The following is a 21,031-nucleotide window of genomic DNA, read 5'->3' as shown; positions in this document are numbered from 1 at the left end:
GATAAATCCACGCACATATGGACACCTTATCTTTGACAAAGGAGGCAAGAATATACAATGGATTAAAGACAATCTCTTTAACAAGTGGTGCTGGGAAATCTGGTCAACCACTTGTAAAAGAATGAAACTAGAACACTTTCTAACACCATACACAAAAATAAACTCAAAATGGATTAAAGATCTCAACGTAAGATCAGAAACTATAAAACTCCTAGAGGAGAACATAGGCAAAACACTCTCTGACATACATCACAGCAGGATCCTCTATAACCCACCTCCCAGAATATTGGAAATAAAAGCAAAAATAAACAAATGGGACCTAATTAACCTTAAAAGCTTCTGCACATCAAAGGAAACTATTAGCAAGGTGAAAAGACAGCCTTCAGAATGGGAGAAGATAATAGCAAATGAAGCAACTGACAAACAACTAATCTCGAGAATATACAAGCAACTCCTACAGCTCAACTCCAGAAAAATAAATGACCCAATTAAAAAATGGGCCAAAGAACTAAATAGACATTTCTCCAAAGAAGACATACAGATGGCTAACAAACACATGAAAAGATGCTCAACATCACTCATTATCAGAGAAATGCAAATCAAAACCACTATGAGGTACCATTTCACACCAGTCAGAATGCTGCGATCCAAAAGTCTACAAGTAATAAATGCTGGAGAGGGTGTGGAGAAAAGGGAACCCTCTTACACTGTTGGTGGGAATGCAAACTAGTACAGCCACTATGGAGAACAGTGTGGAGATTCCTTAAAAAACTGGAAATAGAACTGCCTTATGATCTGGCAATCCCACTGCTGGGCATACACACTGAGGAAACCAGAAGGGAAAGAGACACGTGTACCCCAATGTTCATCGCAGCACTGTTTATAATAGCCAGGACATGGAAGCAACCTAGATGTCCATCAGCAGATGAATGGATAAGAAAGCAGTGGTACATATACACAATGGAGTATTACTCAGCCATTAAAAAGAATACATTTGAAGCAGTTCTAATGAGGTGGATGAAACTGGAGCCTATTATACAGAGTGAAGTAAGCCAGAAATAAAAACACCAATACAGTATACTAACACATATATATGGAATTTAGAAAGATGGTAACAATAACCCTGTGTACGAGACAGCAAAAGAGACACTGATGTATAGAACAGTCTTATGGACTCTGTGAGAGAGGGAGAGGGTGGGAAGATTTGGGAGAATGGCATTGAAACATGTAAAATATCATGTATGAAACGAGTTGCCAGTCCAGGTTCGATGCACGATACTGGATGCTTGGAGCTGGTGCACTGGGATGACCCAGAGGGATGGAATGGGGAGGGAGGAGGGAGGAGGGTTCAGGATGGGGAACACATGTATACCTGTGGTGGATTCATTTTGATATTTGGCAAAACTAATACAATTATGTAAAGTTTAAAAATAATATAAAATTTTAAAAAAAGAAATGAACAAATAAACAAACAAACAAACAAAAAGAATATACAATGGGGAAAAAAAGGCAGCCTCTTCAATAAATGGTGCTGGGAACAGTGGACAGCTACATATAAAAGAATGAAACTAGAACACTTCCTAACACCATACACATAAATAAACAAAATGGATTAAAGACTTAAATGGAAGGCCAGAAATTATAAAGCTCTTAGAGGAAAACATAGGCAGAATACCCTATGACATACATCACAGCCAGATCCTCTTTGACCCCTTCTCCCAGAGTAATGGAAGTAGAAACAGCAACAAACAAATGAGACCTGATTAAACTCAAAAGCTTTTTCACAGCAAAGGAAACAAAAATAAACAGGATTAAAAGACAACTCTCAAAATGGGGGAAAATAACTGCAAATCAAACAACCGACAAAGGATTAATCTCCAAAACATATAAGCAGCTCATACAGCCCAATATCAGAAAAACAAACAGCCCAATCACAAAATGAGCAGAAGCTTTAAACAGACATTTCTCCAAAGAAGACATGAAAATATGTATGCTTGACATCAGTTAATTACTAAATGCAAATCAAAACTACAATAAGGTATCACCTCACACCAATCAGAATGGCTATCATCAAAAAAATCTACAAACGATACATGCTGGAGAGGATGTGGAGAAAAGGGAATGCTCCTACACTGTTGATGGGATTGTAAACTGATACAGCCATTATGGCGAACAGTATGGAGACTGCTTTAAAAAAAATAGGGATAAATCTACCATATGACCCAGCAATCCCACTACTGGGCATATACCCTGAGAAAACCACAATTCTAAAAGACACATATACCCCAGTGTTCGTTGCAGCACTATTTACAATAGCTAAGACATAGAAGTAACATAGATGTCTATCGACAAAAGAATGGATAAAGAAGATGTGGTATGTATATATAATGGAATATTACTCAGTCATAAAAAAAGAACAAGTCGGAGTCAGTTGTAGTGAGGTGGATGAACCTAGAGCCTGTTATACAGGGTGAAGAAAGTCAGAAAGGGAAAAACAAATATTGCATACTGACACATATACATATATATGGAATCTAGAAAAATGATATTGATTAACCTACTTGCAGGGAAGGAATGGAGATGCAGACATAGAGAACAGATCTGTGGATACATGAGGGGAAAGAGAGAGGGATGAATGGAGAAACTAGCCTTGACATACACACACTAGCATGTGTAAAACAGATAGCTGGTGGGAAGTTGCTATATAACACAGGAAGCCTAGCCTGGTGCTTGGTGATGACCTAGATGGGTAGAATGTGCGGAGGAGATGGAGGTTCAAGAAGAAGGGGACATATGTATAATTATGGCTGATTCATGTTGTTTTATGGCAGAAACCAACAGAACATTGTAAAAAATAAATAAAAGAACTAAAAAAAAAAAAAAAGAATTCTGTGTTCCAAAATTGTTTGCAGGAACTCACTCACTCATACAGATCTGATATCCTTCCAGGGGTTACTTTTAGACATTTTTCATAATTTTATTCAGGTTCTTTTTAATTTTTTCCAACTTGTTCGATAATCAGTTGCTTTTTTAATAGTGCCCTATATGATTATTCTTTCATTCATGTATTTATCTCTATTGGCATGTATTGACACTGAATTCTATTTTTTTTCTATAAACATACAGTTATTTAACTACATCTCCTTAACTATTCCTAATAAAGCACATAGCTACTTCTTTTCTATTTCCCTGATCACCTTTAAGAGCACTTCACCTGTTTTGTTGGTCTTGATTCTTTTTAAAAAAGAAAAGTAAGACAAGAAATGAAAAGAACAAAAAAGTACTAATTTGTCATTTTTATTATTTTCATACATATTAATTTCTCCTCATATTTTCATTGAATTCTTCCTTGGATAGGACACAATTCAAAATACAACCATTAAAAAAAGCATGTCAATCTAATTATTGATTTCTCTTTATTCTGCTACATATTTAATATTTAAAATATTGCCTCCTACTATTTATTTGAGTTTCAAGTTTCTCCCCTTTTTATTTTGTCCAACTATGTGTGATTAACTACCTAAAGATTTGTGATTATTATATTCTTGTTTGGATCTATATCATCAGCGAATTTAGACTATTTCCTTTTTGCACATTTAATTTTTTCATATAATTTATTTCTTCTACTATCAACTCTGTTCCCTTTTATTTAAAATTGCATGTATTTATATGTCCATCCCCTCATTTTTTAAGCTTTATTCTTCAATTTGTTTAGGAGTTTCTACTTGTAAACTTGTATAGTTAGATTTCAAGTTACTCTAGTTTTTCACATTTACATATGACATAGAGGTTTAATTCTTCTAAATATGTTTATCTTCTATTATCCTGCAAGACAATTGTAAAATATGAGAAATGCCAGTTAAAATCAGAGTAGGAGTGCACACTCAAGTCTCTGTACAACTGCTCATGTACATATGTGTATATGCAATTGTACATGTGTGTATGCATATGGCATGTGTGCAGTCTGAAGCCAAAGAGACTAAAAAGTGACCACAAGAAATCAACAAAGGCCAAAAAAAAAAAAAACAAAACCCACCTATCTCCTGAGACATGTTCATTAGCTTCTCAATTCTACAAACAGAGGCGTCCAGCACAGTACCTATGCTCAGAACGGGTAAAATATAGTGAGCTCTCATTTTTCCCCTGAAGGCAGTGGCACATGGGCAGCACAGGGAGACAAGCTCAAGAAACTGAGAAAGACAGGTGAAAGCTAATTTAAATACCAGAATGAACTTAAGACTTGGTGACAGGTTATGCTTCTAGGGGCAGCAGACTTTCGCTTTATATCCTGGTACCTAGAGGTCTCCAGTGGTAATATATGAATAAACAATCGTGGCTTGCCTGAGTCTCTTTGAATAATCAAATTTGTAATAGTATTGTGATATGTCTATCAACTCTTTTCCACATCCAGAGCCACGATGTCACATTTAGTGGCTCATGCTGGCTACTTCTCTGGGCTGCCTGAACCCCATTGAAGCCTCCCCTCCAAGAACTTCCCTCCGCTGTTCCCAGCTGAGCCACCTCATCCATCAGAGGTGAGAACGCAGCAGGGTCTCCCGTGACACGAGGTCCTGGCCAACTGCCTGCCAGACCCTAGTGACTGCACTGGATCTGATTTTGGAAAGAGTGGCAAAGACTATGTCTTGCCAAAGAGAAGATATGAAATCTGGCCTTCCTGAAGCATGCTGCCAAAACAGGGCTGTTTTGCAAGGCAGTATTCCGTGGAAAAATTCTCTCTCCTGCCTACAGAGGAAGACCAGCTATCCATGAGGGCAGACAGATGAGGAGCCAGAACACACCTGCTCCCCACTCGTTTACTAAAAAATAGATCCAAAAGAACTATATGATTTTTCTTTTCTCCAGCAAGGGATAAAAATATGTCTCTTTTAAAGGAAGAAATATTTTAAGTCAGCCCTGGAATAGTCACACAGGATTTTGGAAACCAAGTTTAATCCACTGCCCTTGTTAGGAAGCACTTAACATTTCTTAGGCATCCTCTCTTCCACTTTTTATGGTCTGAAAGTTGCACTCACCTGCTCAATCAGCCTATAGTCATAGTATCAGGAAAACAACGCTTAAATATATTTCAGATGTCAGTGGGCATCTTGGGAGTGAACATTGTGAGTGAAGAGCCATCCTCACACACCTGTGACCTCAGGAGGGCAGCTGCTCCCACGGAATCTACCGTGGCAGGTAGCCTGGCAGTTCAGGAGAAGCCCACACTGGCACTGGTCCATCTCACCTGCATCACGCTACTGGCAGCCATCAGGTGTTATCATTCTGCTATGGCCTGGTTCCAAAAGCCCCTAAGTACTCTATCAAGAACTGCTTTGCACACCAGTCTCTTCTTAATTGTTTTATGGCATATGCAGTGTAGTCAATATGAAAACCAAGAGATATGATAAAGACTGAATGAGGCACAGGTGTTCCATGCAGGTCTCATCAAAGCACAATAAAACCCACCTCTTAAAGAGTTTAGATGCATTCCTCTCTCCTGCAGCAGGTTTTGATGGCCCGCCCCCTACACCCATGTTCAAGAAGCAGGAAGAATTGAGAAGTCAGACATGTGTTCCCGAATGCTGCCTGGTTAATGCTGCTGCTGCTGCTGCTTCTGCTGCATCGCTTCAGTCCTGTCCGACTCTGTGCGACTCCATAGATGGCAGCCCACCAGGCTCCTCCGTCCCCGGGACTCTCCAGGCAAGAACACTGGAGTGGGTTCCCATTTCCTTCTCCAATGCATGAAAGTGAAGAGTGAAAGTGAAGTCACTCAATCATGTCTGACTCTTTATGACCCCAGGGACTGTAGCCCACCAGGCTCCTCCATCCATGGGATTTTCCAGGCAAGAGTACTGGAGTGGGTTGCCATTTCCTTCTCCAGCCTGGTTAATAGGAAAGGGGAAAAAAAACACAATCCAAGGAAGTAGCCAGAGAGATATTCTCTTTTATACTGTCTCCAGTGAGGTCGCACAGAGTCGGACACGGCTGAAGCGACTTAGCAGCAGCAGCAGCAGCCAGTGAGATCAGGAGCAGCGCCCGCACGTGTCAAAAGTGCAGGTGCTGACGCTGCCAAACATTTCACGTGAAGCCTGATTTGCTTTCTGTGTCTGTGTTCTCATCCCTCTTCCGAAGTCACACACAGCCCATTCACAGCTAGACAAAGCCCACGTTGCTTCCTTGAGCCTCAGCCCCTGGACACTGCGGATACTCAGCTTCATCCCAGCTTTGAAACACCAGGATCAGTTTCCAAGATGCCCCCATGATGCCCAGACATTGCCTGGTAAAGCTGGGCCTGCACACACGATGCACAGGGCTGTTTCCCCCATCCATTCCCCCCACTGAGGCTGTTAGACTGCCAGGCTAATGAAGCCAGGGCTTGCATATTCTTACCTCTGAGAGATTTCAAGAGACACTATTGATTCGAGTCTCAAAGGTTTGTAAGAAATTCTCAAATGGGTATTTAGCACAGATGCTTCAGGAGGAAAGCTCCCGTATCGTTAGAGGGCACAAATATTTCATCCTCCATGTCCCTCTAACAGAGATGCTCCTGAGGTACATGCTGATGATAAGCCCATTAATCCTTGACAGAGCCCATTTCTCCACCTTGGCTAAGGGGACAAGATAGGTCAAGTCAAAGAGCAACTAGCATTCAAATAACTAGAAGGGTTAATGAAAAGTTTTATCTCCTCTCTGGTCTTGGGTAGTGAGACATTTTTTTCATACAGAGACCAAGGTAGTCAGGAACTAAAATCTCTCTGTCTTTAAAACCCATCATTCAGAATTATGGCTAGAAACGAATCCCTATGAATGAAGTCTTGTGACGCTACGTCACTAATATTCTTTGTTTCAGGCACAAACAAGATCACTATGTACATTTTGCTACTTAAAAACAGGCAAGACTCCCCTGGTGGTCCAGTGGTTAAGAATCTGCTTGCCAGTGCAGGGGATATGGGTTCACTCCCTGGTCCAGGAAGATCGCACGTGCCATTGGGCAACTGAGCACGCGCATTGCAAATACTGAAGCCCGTGCACTCTAGAGCCTGTGTTCTGCAAGGCCACTGCAATGAGAAGCCCCAGCACCACAGCCGGAGAAAGCGCCCAAACAGTGACAAAAACCCAGCGCAGCCAAAAATAAATAAACAAAAAATTTTAAAAAAGAAACACAGGCAAAGCAAAAACTTGGTAGATTCTTCTTTGTTGTTAGTATGAGCAGCAGCAGTATCAGCAATGACTGAGCTCTGAAAGGAACGAAAATGCAGGTAAACAGAAACAGGCAGAGCCATTCTCAGCCAAGAAACAAAGGGGCAGCAATTTCCTGACATCGTGCAACCCCAGGGCTCCAGGATGTGCCAAGGAGCAGATTGATTGCTTGCCTTTGGGAGGCATTCTTCCTGTTTGAAAAGGAGCCGTAGGATAATCATCACACAGCCCTCTGGAGCTTCAAACAGGGTCTCCCTATAGCTGAGTTGTGTTTTATTTACACAGCTTCTCAGTGAAGGTTAACAAGAAGGTATAAAATACTGCACACAGCCCTATGCACCGAAGTATTCAGGAAACCAAAGTGCTGCCTCCTATAAGAAGAAGAGAAAGAAAATGAAAGGTAGTCACAGCAGGCTGGATTCAAACTCCAACACTGACACTCCGCTCTCACCAGCCATTTTTTCAGGTCAGATTTCAGTTGAAGATGCACCTAAAAGTTCATTTGATGATACTGGGTCATCAGCATTTCCAGGATGATCCAACCAAGCGCCAGCACGCTGTCAAGCTACAGAGTTACTTGTCATCTCCCCCAGGTTGTCTCGAGAAAGAAGTCAGAAAAATATAGGTTGCGTTTACTTGGAAGGAAATTTGCATCATGATAATTGAGCACACACACCAAAAAACTATTTGAGAAATTCATAAAGAGAATTTTAGATGTGAAAGGGAGAAATATGAAGCTTAGAAATGTGCTTGCCACTCAGGGTAGTATATTTAATTTACAGATGAAAGAACTGACACCCAGAAAAGAGAGATCTTATAGTGAGTGGCACAGAATTAAGCCCTTAGAAATCTGGAACATAAATCAGAAGTAAATAAAGTTGATTACAAACCCATTCACCAGAATGATTAAGACAAAAAAGAACCATTACCAAGTGAGGGTTAGAATGTGGAAAAACTGGAACTCTCATAGCATATGCTGTGGGTGGGAATGCAAAATAGTCCAAACATTTTGGAAAACTATTTCATGATATTTACTAAAGCTGTACACCTGCCTATTCTATGAGCCAGCAATTCCACCCTGATTAAAATATGCTAAAAAAAAATGTACAACTGTTCACTAAAAGATACGTATTAGAATGTTCGTAACAACATCCTTCACTAAATAGCCCCAAACTGGAAACACCTAATCCTATTAAACAGAGGTTAAGAAATCATAATAGAGTTATACAGTGCAATACTATGCAGTAATAATAAACAACTACATACAGTAACATGGATGAAACTCACTTTTTATTGAGTAAAAAGTTTGAAATTGAAAGATAATATACAGTATAATTCCATTTACAGAAAGTTCACAATCAGATGTAACTAATCTATGGTTCAGTTCAGCTCAGTTAATCAGTCGTGTCTGACTCTGCGACCCCATGGTCTGCAGCTCGTCAGGCTTCCCTGTCTGTCTATGATGTTAGAGGTTAAAATAGGGGATAGTTTTGGAGAGGGTGGATAGGAGACAAAGATCACGAGAGGCTTTTGGGAAGTTTGAATTTCTTCAACTGAGCATTTATTGCATGGGTGTACCAAGTGTGTGCAAATTTGTCACATAATACACCTAAAATTTAAAAACTTTTCTGTATATATATATATATATATATATACACATATATATATGTAACACTTCAATAAGATGTTGATATTAAAAATTGGTTATAGAGATAGTGATAAATATAGAAGGAACAGATGCACAATAAGAATTCAATAATTGAAAAGAAAAATTTCCAGACATAAAGGATTAAATTTACAGATAAACTGGGCATTGACCTTCCCTTCCCTCAAATAAATAAATAACACTGAACACCATAATCAAATCCTACCACAATCACTGAAATTCAAAGTTAAACAGCTACATTAGGGAATTCAACTTCTGCTTGTGGTGGAGTATGTAATTCAGAATAACCCTTCCACGGATGACAACTAATGGAAAAGCAGGACAAAATATTTTTTAAAAGTGTGCTGAACAGCAATGAAAGGTGAATAAGGTAGAAAAGAAAGTCATGCCATAAGATCTGGGAAAAGCCAAAGATACACGGAGGTAAGCCCTCCATGAGAAGCCACTTGTCTTGTGAAAATTTTGCAAATCTCAAGACGATACTGTAGAGTGCTGGCAATGTTCCCTCTTACCCTGGGTGAGGGATACATAAGTACTTGTTCTGTGTGTTGTGGATTTCTCTATTTGTGAGTTGCAGTTCAAAACACAATGGTTAAAAAGGAATATCAAACCAGCATCCCAGTAGAAAAAAAAAAAAGCTGAATTCAGATTTATACAAAGCAATACTATCAAAGCCCAAAAACAGTAGACAGACAGTTCAAATGTTCTGAAAGGAAAGTACTCCACAAGAATTCCTTCAAATAGAAAGTACAGAAGCAACAAATACACATTCTTGAGTAGGCAATAACTTAGAATATCAAGCACCTGTGTGCCTTTCTTATGAAAACTACTAGAGGATGAGATTCTGCTAGCAAGGAAATCTATCAAAATATACACAACGGGAAAGAAGAAACCATACAATAAGCACTGGTAGTTGGTATTAAACTCATTTAAATAAAAAACTTAGTCTAAACAACTGTGAGAATTTGAGATCACTGGTTCCTTTAATGTCATTGCCAATTTATCTCTGCAAATTAAAGGAGGATTATGTTTAATATTTTCAGTCAAAATACTATGTGCTTTATGAATCCAATCTTTGTTCTCTGTCTCTGTCTCTTGTATCTATCTATCTATCTATATGTATTTCAATATAGGGATATCTGAAATTCAGTTTACCTAACATTGAAAGCAGTAGTTTCTGGGCAGTGGGATTTTAGGTAATCTGATCTTCTTTGCAAGCCCTATTTTACTGCATTCTTATTTAAAAATTAACATATACATTTATGAACAATAATAGTTATTATTCTTTCAAAAATAAAAATAAACTGGGAACAATATAAACAAAAGTCTACACACAAAAGTCAGGTAAGGATGTTTCCCTTAGCAACACTGAAGGAGATATTTAAACACTGTCAGCATTCAATGAACACATAATTTAACAATCAACAAAATAACTGACAGCATGTAAATTATTCATATTTTAATTTTTCAACTGTTTACTCTTTTCAAATATTTCTTTCTCTCTTTAAAGCAAACACATTCATTCAGGAGTCTAATCTAAGAAAAGAAGAAAATTTTGTACCAAACTGGGTATAAATTACATATTGAAAATTTAGGTTCAATAGAAGAAACTTCAGATAGAAAAAAGTCAAAGTTATCTTAATATTACAGTGCTGTGTACTTTGTTGAGCTTCCCTGGCAGCTCAGTTGTGAAAATTCACCTGCCAATATAGGAGATGCAGCTTCGATCCCTGCCTAGGTTGGGAAGATCCCCTGGAGAAGGAAATGGTAACCCACTCCAGTATTCCTGCCTGGGAAATTCCATGGACAGAGAAGCCTGGTGGGCTATAGTCCATGGGGTTGGAAAAGAGTCAGACATGAATTAGCAACTGAACAACACCAATGTACTTTATTAAATTCAACTTCTATAAAATCGCTGGTTCTTAACCTTAAAATTATTTCTCCTTGCTCCCCTCCCCCCCTCCCGGTTCCACTCCTAGAACATGCAGTCTTCTGAAGCAAACCAAAAGGCTCTATCATCTGTGATTCTCTTTTCTCCATCGCACCTGATTTTCAGCCAGGGGTTGCTATTGTAATACATGTGTGTGTTAGTCACTGAGTCATTTCCAACTCTGCGACCCTGTGGACTGTAGCCCACCAGACTCCTCTGTGCATGGGATTCTCCAGACAAGAAAACTGGTGTGGGTAGCTATTCCCTTCTCCAGGGAAACTTCCCAACCCAGCAAATGGAAGCTGGGTCTCCTGCATGGCAGGCTGATTCTTTACCACCTAATCTACCAGGGAAGTCCTACTACTGTAATGCCACGCCTGAAATACCAAACACCCTCCAAACCACATTCTCATCATTTCCAAAATCAAGTTGAAATGATCGAGCAATCAGACCAGCTACTTACCTAGTCTTTTTGCTTCTATTCTCACCCACTCGTTCATTCTCCACCTCATTCATGGAACCAAGTATGAGAGGACACTGAGGCCACATGAATGACTGATCACATGAATGGGTTTCCTACTACCAACCAGGCTAAAGTTCCAGGTAATAACTTTCCAGGCAAGACCTGTCTCTGACAGATGCTAGGAAGGCACTAGCCCTGGTAGTGGGGCATTGTGTAGGCTGAAGAATGGGAACGCTCCCCCTAGAGGTGAGAGGTGGAATAAACCTGCCCTGTACAGAAAAGGGCAGAGAGAATGGGACCTTTGGGGAAATGCCTAATCGCTCATGACTTCTGGCATATTCAAGGAGATAAAGGAAGAGAGCAGAGAGGAGGCTACAATGGCGGTCCACTGGCCAGACCAAGAAATACACAAGACTGAGGATGTAGAACAGCCTCCAATTTTGGCATGATTCAACCTGAACACATTCAGATAATTTTTCACATTCCCTTCTCTAGGGAATGGCAAACCACTTCAGTATTCTTGCCTTGAGAACCCCATGAACAGCATGAAAAGGCAAAAAGATAGGACACTGAAAGATGAACTCCACAGGTCGGTAGGTGCCCAATATGCTACTGGAGCTCAGTGGAGAAATAATTCCAGAAAGAATGAAGAGACAGAACCAAAGCAAAAACAACAACCAGTTGTGCATGTGACTGGTGATAGAAGCAAAGTTCAATGCTATAAAGAGCAATATTGCATAAGAACCTGGAATGTTAAGTCCATGAATTAAGGCAAATTGGAAGTGGTCAAAGATGGCAAGAGTGAGCATTGACATTTTAGGAATCAGTGAACTAAACTGGACTAGAATGGGTGAGTTTAATGCAGATGGCCATTATACCTACTACTGTGGGCAAGAATCCCTTAGAAGAAATGGAGTAGCCCTCATAGTCAACAAAAGAGTCCAAAATGCAGTACTTGGATGCAATCTCAAAAAACAACAGAATGATCTGTTTGTTTCCAAGGTTGCTGCTGCTACTGCTAAGTCACTTCAGTTGTGTCCGACTCTATGCGACCCCGTAGACGGCAGCCCACCAGACTCCACCGTCCCTGGGATTCTCCAGGCAAGAATACTGGAGTGGGTTGCCATTTCCTTCTCCAATGCATGAAAGTAAAAAGCAAGAGTGAAGTCGCTCAGTCGTGTCCAACTCTTAGCGACCCCATGGACTGCAGCCCACCAGGCTCCTCCGTCCATGGGATTTTCCAGGCAAGAGTACTGGAGTGGGGTGCCATTTCCTTCTCCAAGGCAAACCATTCAATATCACACTAATCCAAGTCTATTCCCCAACCAGTAATGCTGAAGAAGCTGAAGTTGAATGGTTCTATGAAGACCTACAAGATCTTCTAGAACTAACACCCAAAAAAGATGTCCTTTTCATTATGACTTCCCTGGTACCTCAGACAGTAAAGCATCTGCTTACAATGCAGGAGACCCGGGTTCAATCCTTGGGTCAGGAAGATGCTCTGGAGAAGGAAATAGACACCCACTCCAGTACTCTTGCCTGGAAAATTCCATGGATGGAGGAGCCTGGTAGGCTACAATCCCTGGGGTCGCAAACAGTCAGACATGACTGAGTGACTTAACTTTCTTTTCTTTTGTTCCATTATAGGGGACTAAATGCAAAAGTAGTAAGTCAAGAAACACCTGGAGTAGCAGGCACTTTTGGCCTTGGAGTACAGAATGAAGCAGAGCAAAAGGCTAATAGAGTTTTGCCAAAAGAATGCACTGGTCATAGCAAACACCCTCTTGCAACAACACAAGAGAAGACTCTACACATGGACATCACCTGATGGTCAACACCAAAACCAGACTGATTATATTCTTTGCAGCCAAAGAAGGAGATGCTCTATACAGTCACAAAAACATGACTGGGAGCTGACTAAGGCTCAGATCATTTAGACCTAGATAGCATATTAAAAAGCAGAGACATCACTTTGCCAACAAAAGTCCATCTAGTCAAAGCCATGATTTTTCCAGTAGCCATGTATGGATGTGAGAGTTGGTCTCTCAAGAAAGCTGAGTGCCAAAGAATTGATGCTTTTGGCCTGTGGTGTTGGAGAAGACTCTTGAGAGTCCCTTGGACTGCAAGGAGATCCAATCAGTCCATCCTAAAGGAAATCAGTCCTGAATATTCATTTGAAGGACTGACACTGAAGCTGAAACTCTAACACATTGACCACCTGATGGGGAGAACTGACTCATTGCAAAAGACCCTGATGCTTGAAGGCTGAAGGCAGGAGGAGAAGGGGACAAGATGGTTGGATGGCATCACTGACTCAATGGACATGAGTTTGAGTAAATTCCAGGAGTTGGTGATGGGAGGCCTGGCATGCTGCAGTCCATGTGGTCACAGAGTAAGACACGACTGAGCAACTGAACAGAACTGAACTGAATCTTTCCCAAAATGTAACTGTGGTTTTCCTTATTCCGTTGCTTAAAATTTGTCAGCAGCTCTTGAATTAAGGATAAGAATCTTTTGGGGGGGGGGGAGTGTTTTCTCATTTTGTTGCAGACTGGCGGACACAGCTTTCTGGTCTAAACATGTTATTCATAATAATAATGAGGAGGAAGTGGGGAAAAATATGAAGGAAAAAGGTGAATGACCACTGTGACTCCTTCATATGCCACAGTGTTAAATGAAAGTCCTGATATGTATGTATGTATATGTCCCTAAAAGTTGCCCTGATTAAAACAATGATGCTTTTAACTCATAATCATACAGTACTAGTATGTATGATTATATATATTAGTAAGTGAAGTTAAAGTCACTCTGACTCTTGCGACTCCATGGACTGTAGCCGGACTGGCTCCTCTGTCCATGGGATTCTCTGAGCAAGAATATTGGAGTGTGTAGCCATTCGCTTCCCCAGGAGACCTTCCCAACCCAGGGATCAGACCCAGGTCTCCCTCATTGCAGGCAGATTCTTTACTATCTGAACCATGAGGGAAGCTCATACATATATATTAGTAAGAGAAGCTTTTAATCAAAATGAGTTTAAAGTTTAGGAAAGATTTAAAATTTCTCTTAAGGGAGCACAGGCCTTAATCATTTCTGAGTGAATAAGAAAATAAAGAAAGCAGACAGAGTTTTAAAACGAAAACACAGACCATTTTTAAATGCATGGTACTGCATTATTTCTATTTATGAAAAATGATCAAAAGAATGTCAATAAAGCCTTGTAGACTTATTTTAAGTACTATATGTAATCAAAACCCTGTTTTAACTGAGAAAACTAAGGTCTTCAAAATACTGATACAAAAGTGCTTATGCACTCTTCTCTCTTTATTAATTAAAGAATCTTGTTGCAATTTTGTTTCTTCTGTCAGTTCAGGCAAAGACCCCTACTCTTTGGGAGCTATCCTTAATGTTTCAAGCATGGTGATTGCCCATGGAAGAAAAGAAAAAGGCTTAAACGTGTCCCACCCATTGGGAATCCCATCCAGTCAATTCACATAAAGTATCCCACATTCTAATTTAATGGAATCCAAAGCACTAAGCTGTAGATCCCTATCCAGTAGTCTTCCCATTCATCCACGTGCTGAAGACACAATGAGAAGCAGAAGAGAGTCACAGAGTCCTGAGGGACACAGACGGGAACCACAAGAGAAACTGATTGCAGCTTTAGTAAGATTTGCACAAGACACTCTGGGATCCGAGCTGACGCAGCTCAAGCCTGCCTGTGGGTATTCTGAAAGGCATCTCAAAAACATGAAGACTGGGAAAAACCCTAATGGATGTATGAGTTTCTCAAGGCAGGCCACGTCAGGAAAGGCATTCACATTGCTACCCAGAAAGCTGAAGGGCAACACACTCAGCTGCCTTGACCACAGGGTGCAGAAAACACCCGGAAAACACAGGTAAGATTGCAAGCCCAGGAACACCTTCAGGTTTGCCTTTTGAAAAGTTCACTCTGGCGAGATTGAGGAGTCACGACAGCAAGGGATGAGACTGGAGGCGGAGGAGCAGTTTTAGAAGGCGTCAAGACAAGCCCGAGGGGACCAGTGTGGACGGCCTGAGCTCCTTAAAGATGGAGTGTTTGAACCTGGCCTTTTCTCAAAGGTGCGCTCGGGTTCAATTCTCCCTTGCTCGGACACGTTGAGGCAAATGGCAAACTTGAGCAGTGAAGAAGGTCAGACCTGACCGACTCTGAATTTCAATTGTCTGATTCTGGGTGAGACCTCTCCTCCAGTGATAAGCACTAGTGAGGACAGGCAGGGGAGGTTTGGCAGTGTCTGCGGTGCTGGGAAACATCACAGAGGTTGCTGATCTGTTCTGGAGAGCTATAGGTCTTTTCAATCAGACACACACAATTCTTAGGTTCAGGGTGTGTCCAAGAGTGACCAAGACTCCAGCTTTCACATTTAACTGGAAGATTTGGTGACTATTATAGGAACTAGTACTTCAAGTGATTCTAAACATTTAGTTTCTCCCAGTAATGAATCACTGACTGAGGAGTACTTAAAAAATGGCTAAATTTTCATCTGAAATACAGATGCCTGTTTTTAATTATTAATTAAACTTTGGTTATGTTGCTTCATTAATAAACCATATGTTCTAAAGGTCTCAAAATGAGAACTAATGAAACTATTATTATTCAGTGGGAATAATAATTATTATTCATTTGTATAGGATTCGCATGGCATGAGATTATACAGAAAATGACTTCCTAATCACAAAGCCAAACTCCATGTCAATGAAGCTATAACAAAAAGCTCCCTTACCGAGTCTAAGAGTAGAATATGGCTGTTGCTGCTTCTCTCCTGGTTCAAAGATGAGTTCTGACCCAACCTCTATCATTAACTATTAATATAACACCGAGGGTGTCCCGAGTCACACAGGAAGTTGCAATGGCTATTGTGGATATTGCTGCAATGAACACAGGGATGAATGTATCTTTTTGAATTATGGTTTTCTCTGGATATATGCCCAAAAGCGGGACTGCAGGATCATAGGGTAACTCTATCTTTAGTTTTCTGAAGAAATTTAGATTTCTGCACCAATTTACATCCCCACCAACAGGAGAATGGCTCCCATTTCTCCACACTATTTATATTTATAGACCGTTTACTATTTATAGACTTTTTGACTGTGACCACTCCAACCAGTGTGAGGTGACACTTCATTGTAGTTTTAATAATTAGCAATGTTGAGCATCTTTTCATGTGCCTTTTGGCCATCTGTATGTCTTCTTTGGAGAAATTTCTGCTTAGATCTTCTGCCTATGCTTTGATTCGGTTGTCTGGGGGGCTTTTGGATATTGACTTATATGAGCTGTTTACATATTTTGGAGATTAATCCCTTGTCAGTCACATCATTTACAAATATTTTCTCTCATTTTGTAGGTTGCCTTTTTGTTTATGGTCCCCTTTGCTGTGCAAAAGCTTTTAAGTTTAATCAGGTCCCATTTGTTTGGCAGGCGGGTTCTTTACCACTAGCGCCACCCGTGAAGCCCCAGTCATTAGCACTTCCATTAGTCGACTCTGCTTGGTTATACTGCTATGGCCAAAAACCCTAGTATCCCTGTTGTCCTAACCAACGAGAGTTTATTTCTTGATCACATTATGTGTTGGCTGCATAAAGGTAGGCTGAGGTTCTACTCCATAGCTGTAGCTTTCTTTACATCTTTTTTATCCCAGAATCCATGCTGATAGAGCAGATCCTACCTTGAGCATTTCTTCTCCTAGCAGAAGGGAAAGGACAGCAGCAGAACCATATACAAGTTTCACTGTTAAACCCTCTACTTAGACGCAGCACGTAACACCCAACTCATATGCGGTGAGCCATCTGGCTAAGCTTGACAGTAATGGGGAAATACACTTCTCCTGTTGAGGAGCAAGTCACATAGAACAAGAAAAGAGATGTGTTGATCATCTTAGAGGCAGGGCAGCAAACTGAGAACACCTCAATCTACCACAGTACTCCACAAATACTTGTTGAATAAATGCATGATTGGTTACTTTTTATTTTCCTTTTTTCTGCATCAATGCTTATTGAATTGTTTCTTCTTTATTCCCAAGGTTCCATAATATCATTAGACTCTATCTGGGAATGGATTCATTCATCTAGTCTGGCCCTTAGTGAATCTTTTCTTATCTCTTGACTTAGGACTTTGGTGGGATTCTATTTTGTTTTCAATCCTAGGGAAATGTACTTCTCTCCTTCTTTCTCGTTGGTAATTTTTCTACTTACTTATTTATCCAGCTGCACCGGGTCTTAGTTGCATCATGCCTGACCAGGTATTGAACCCAGGCCCTCTGCACTGGGAAGAGGAGTTTTAGCCACTGGATCACCAGGGAAGTCCCTTTTCCTCCTAATTTTTGTTTTTACAGCCTGCTTTGTCTGCCAAAGAACTGATGCTTTCAAACTGTGGTGCTGGAGAAGACTCTTGAGAGACCCTTGGACTGAAAGGAGATCAAACCAGTTAATCTTAAAGGAAATCATTCCTGAATACTCATTGGAAGGACTGATGCTGAAGCTGAAGCTCCAATCCTTTGGACACCTGATGCAAAGAACTGACTCATTGGAAAAGACTGATGCTGGGCAAGATTGAAGGCAGGAGGAGAAGGGGACGACAGAGGATGAGATGGCTGGATGGCATCACTGGTTCAATGGACATGAACTTGGGCAAACTCTGGGAGATGGTGAGGGACAGAGAAACCTGGCCTGCTGCAGTCCATGAGGTGGCAGGCCATGGAGTTGGACACAAACTGGCAACTGAACAACAGAACATTGTCTTTCTCTAAGTCTTGCTGCAAGGATAGCAGATATCTTCCATCTGTTCCCTATATATCTTACCTTTTCTTATAAAGCTTGAATGTCTTCATTTTTCTCTGAGCTCCACGAATATTTTTTTGACATTCTCCAGGCTCCTAAATCTATTTTCTGCAAGGTTCATCATTGTTCATTGTTTTATATAATAGATTTATTTAAGTTCTATTAATGATTATCTAACCTTGGGAAGATCAGAAATAAAGAATGCAAGTGTGAGAGTATATAGGGTATTTTTCAATAGATTATTGCATTTTTCCCCTCAATGAAGAATTAAAGAAAAATCAGGTGGCCATGTGTGTATTAGATATTAAGTGTGTTTTAATTTTAAATGTGCAAAAAATCGCTTAAACCTAGCTAGAAATATATTTTGATTTTAACTATAAGCAGGGGACCCTTGAATCCCATTTTGCCCATTGTCCTAACACAATTATTAACAACTCCTATGTTCATTCCCAGAAAGGTCTTGGCTTGGAATATAAATTATGTGGTCACCCTAATCATTCATTAGTCAATTTTGTCTCCTTATAAAAACAAAGAGGTTAAGAATACTTGGACCCCACTCCTCCAATTATTCATAGGAGAATCCAAGCCATCGAAAACTATTTCTTGAATTAGTGCAAATCTAGACCTGCTTTGATGAACAAGAGCAGGGAACACAAGTATGTTAAAAGGGCTAAACTGTACACTCTGAAGGGCTTCCCAGGTGGCGCTGGTGGTAAAGAACCTGCCTGCCAACGCAGGAGACGTAAGAGACATGGGTTTGATCCCTGGGTTGGGAAGATCCCTGGAGGAGGGCATGGCAGCCCACTCCAGTATTCTTGTCTGGAGAATCCCATGGACAGAGGAGACTTGGGGGGGGTGGCTATGGTCCAGTCCACGGGGTTGCAAAGAGTTGGACATGACTCAAGCAACTGAGCACACATGCACATACAAAGCACAGTATTGCTGTATTTGACTAATGCATCCATACCTCCTTGGTCTCTGCAGATGAGAAGCAGGGTTCTCACAGAGCAGCTCATGGTCTAACTATCCCACCATCCTTAGAGAACGTATTTGTCTTCTGTGGTTTTACTGGCCAGGGACTGTGGCACATATTCCTTCTATGTTTACAACCCCAAACAATCGGGACTCTTTCTCTCTTAGTAAATTTATGTGTCATCTGAGTTCCATTTGGATAAACCTGTAGGAAGGCTTGTGGGGAGGGAAATACATGGCCAGTACATTATTTGGATTAGTCCAGAAATCATAGTGTAATATTCTTCTAAGGACTTTTTAAATACCTCCATTATATTTTTTATCCCTAAGAACAATTTCTTCTTTCCATGAAATGAAATTCTTTCATGATTCTCTATTTATGGTTTATGGACTTAATGTCCTCTGGGATTTCATTGAATATTATTATTTATCTATTAATAGCAGTAACTTTGTTTAAAAGGTACCATTTGTCCATGTGATTGCTTTAATTTCTACTAATGATTAGGTAGATAGATATTTAGAAACAGCTGCAGCTGCTATATGTACAAACACTAGGGATGTTTTTTTTAATGTTTACTCATTCTTATGTCATAGTAGTATGTCTGTCTTATCTTTAGGAGTTGACCAGGGGGGCTTCCCTAGTAGCTCAGCTGGTAAAGAATCCGCTTGCAATGCAGGAGACTCTGGTTTGATTCCTGGGTCTGGAAGATCTCCTGGAGAAGGGATAGGCTACCCACTCCAGTACTCTTGGGTTTCCCTGATGGCCCATATGGTAAAGAATCCACCTGCAATGAGGGAGACCTGGGTTTGATCCCTGGATTGGGAAGATCCTCTGGAGGAGGGTATGGCAACCCACTCCAGTATTCTTGCCTGGAGAATCCCATGGACAGAGGAGCCTAGGGGGCTACAGTCCATGGGGTAGCAAAGAGTCGGACATGACTGAGCAAATAAGCACAGCACAGGGAGCTGTTTGAACTGTAGCTCAAATATAATAGTGTTCAAACCTTTAGAAAAAGGTGGAGAGAAAAAGGAAAGGTTTTAATCTCTTGAGAAACAGTAATCTTTTGAGGGATGGTGTGGAGATATTTTGATGAATATAGACAAAAGGAGGAAGGCTTGGGCAGAAATATTCTTTGGGGTTAAATATTCTCTCTAACCCTTGAACCCCTTCTTTCCTTCCTTCCCACACATTCCACCTAACAAAACAACAGAAAGTCCATAAAGGCAGAAGTCTTCATCCCAAGTCAGTCCACTGTCTGCATGACCATTCATTTATCATCCACATTCCAGACACTTGGGGTACCCTCTTGGGATTTTTTCCTGCTCTGTATAGATCCTTGTACACCTTGGTTTGGAACTCTGAAATGATCGTCATTCACCTATACATCCATAAACTGCTGATAACCAATTTTCATTTCCAGCCCCTGACAGTTCAGACAAGAGGATTTTACTGAATTATTTGTGCATTTGTTCTGTTTTGTTTGCCAGAAGTCATTTTAGCTTCCTAGGTAGGTTATTCCTGTTTATAGGAAGAACAGGAACTTACAAGTTCTTCCTTCTCATCTCTACTGTTTCTTGCCAAAAATCCTAGAAGTTTTAGGAGGACAGTACTTGCTAGTTCATAGCTACGACGTAGACATTTCTTTGTTATTGGATCATACTTATGGGGATGTGAAAGCATGAGGAAATAGTCCAGAAGTTGGAGGAAATCCACTCTTCTGTTCTAATCCATTCTAGTGTGTAGCTATTTCAGTGGATTCTGAAGCAACTCAAAAGCCTTCAGTCACCTGGGATGACAAAACAGCCTCTTATTTGAACACGTTAGCAGACATTCCCTCCTTCTGAAGCTCTCCCTGGTATCTCCAAGGTCTCCAATAGCTAAATAACTATGGAATCAGCTGGTAAGTACCACCAAATAACTGAGCTGACTTTTCCAAGGTGACAAACTTGCCCTGACTCTAAAGCCATGCTGCTCCTTTATTTAAGGTAT

The sequence above is a fragment of the Bubalus bubalis genome, chromosome 21, assembly GCF_019923935.1.
Source record: "Bubalus bubalis isolate 160015118507 breed Murrah chromosome 21, NDDB_SH_1, whole genome shotgun sequence".
Taxonomy (NCBI): Eukaryota; Metazoa; Chordata; class Mammalia; order Artiodactyla; family Bovidae; genus Bubalus; species Bubalus bubalis.
Note: the sequence above shows the minus strand (reverse complement) of the source record.